Source organism: Arachis ipaensis, chromosome B10, assembly GCF_000816755.2.
Source record: "Arachis ipaensis cultivar K30076 chromosome B10, Araip1.1, whole genome shotgun sequence".
Classification (NCBI taxonomy): domain Eukaryota; kingdom Viridiplantae; phylum Streptophyta; class Magnoliopsida; order Fabales; family Fabaceae; genus Arachis; species Arachis ipaensis.
In genome coordinates, this window is record NC_029794.2 from 888363 (window position 1) to 890190 (window position 1828).

The 1828-nt window shown below is 29.6% G+C and overlaps 1 long non-coding RNA gene and 1 pseudogene across 1 annotated transcript in view; both read left to right on the plus strand.

Annotated features, from left to right (window-relative positions):
- Positions 1 to 1828, plus strand: part of LOC110267890 — a 16717-nt gene that overhangs the window by 11265 nt on the left and 3624 nt on the right. The gene's annotated exons all lie outside the window — the stretch shown is intronic.
- Positions 1027 to 1828, plus strand: part of LOC107622096 — a 4295-nt pseudogene continuing 3493 nt past the window's right edge.

A 1828-nucleotide genomic window follows, 5' to 3' on the forward strand; every position in this document is an offset into this window, starting at 1 on the left:
TATTAAGTTTTTTTCTTTTTTTTTTAATTTTTATTCGTATTTTGTTATTTTTATTTTTAAAAAAAATAAAAATTAAATTTTAAATTTTTTATTCACAAAAATTTTGATATTATATCATAATATACTCTCTCGTTTTGTTCACGATTTTTTTTTTCTCTAAATCCAAAGGATGGCTAATTTATCTTCTTAATCAATCTTCCTAGCAAAAGAAATGTTACTTATATCTATTTTTTCATTTGATATTTAGACAAATAATGTTGAAGAGAATTATTAAGAGGTTATATATATCATTTCTCAATTGAAATATATGCATGTTATTTTCTTTTCCTAGGATTAAACATGTCCCACACCCTTATATATAGCTTGTTCCTTTGCCTGAATAGACCGCAAATATATCAATTTATCCAAGTCAATAGTTACTTATTATCAACAGATAAAGTATTAACTAAACTCTTTAATGTTATTTTTGGTGAAATATATATGTCGAATTAATAATCAGCCAAAAACAACTATAACTTGTCTTATTTAGCATTCATTAATTGTTGCGATAATTAATTAATGCTAAATAAGATAAATTCTCGCTGTTTTTTTGTTTATCTAGCATTATCCAAATTTTTTTCCTTATGCCACTTTAACCAAACAACTGAATGTTAATAATCCATGATCAATGATGCTAAGAATAAAGTCAATAAACTTAAAATTATCCACGAATTAGTCACTCATAAATATATATATGATATTTTTGTAAGGAAAAGTCTAGGGACCAGCAACTTTAATAAATTCTGGCCAGCATGTAACCAGCAAAGTAAAGTGAGCCATTGGATAAAATCTCACACCATTAAAATCATCATTAATGACTATTTGATGGCTATAAATCATAAAAGTTGCTGACCCCTAACACTCCTCTTACTGTAAATTATTATACAATAATCCATATAATAATAGAAGCAGCCAAATTTGAAAAAATATATACACATCATTTTCAAAACTCACCTATAAATAGATTCATTATCCTATGAAACCAACACATCACACACATCAAAATCTTCCACATCAACCCACTCACAAAAATGAGTTATTATCTTATGCTAACCCTAATATCATCATTAGCTTTCACATTGCTAATTGGAACCACCATAGCTGAACAATGTGGAAAACAAGCAAATGGATCATTGTGCCCTAACAACCTATGTTGTAGCAAATTTGGTTATTGTGGTAACACAAATGACTATTGCGGTGACGGTTGCCAAAGCCAATGCAAAGGTTCAACACCAAAAACACCACCTAGTTCCGGCGGTGGTTCCGGTGGTGGTGATGTTGGTAGGATCATAACTTCTTCTATCTTTGATCAAATGCTTAAGTACCGGAACGATCCGCGGTGTAAGGGAAACGGATTCTATTCCTATAATGCTTTCATCGCCGCCGCTCGCTCTTTCCGCGGCTTTGGTACCACCGGTGATGATGCCACCAAGAAGAAGGAGCTTGCTGCCTTTTTGGCTCAAACTTCCCATGAAACCACAGGTTATATTGTACTTTCAAACTCTATTATTATTATTGAAAAATACCCAAATTTTCCCCGGATAATTATCTCGAAAAACAACGAAGTCCTTAAAAAAAAAATCTAACTTGATCCCTGACAATTATCTCGAAAGAACAATGAGATTTTTGTATCAAAAAAAGTTAATATTATTTTTTTTGACACAAGAGTTAATAAGTTAAAAAAAAATATTAGGGACCAGATTTGGTGTTTCTTTTTAGGATAAATTATTTCGTAATATAGTATTAGAATTTTTATAATTAAAATTTTTAATGTTAGATCTTTATTATT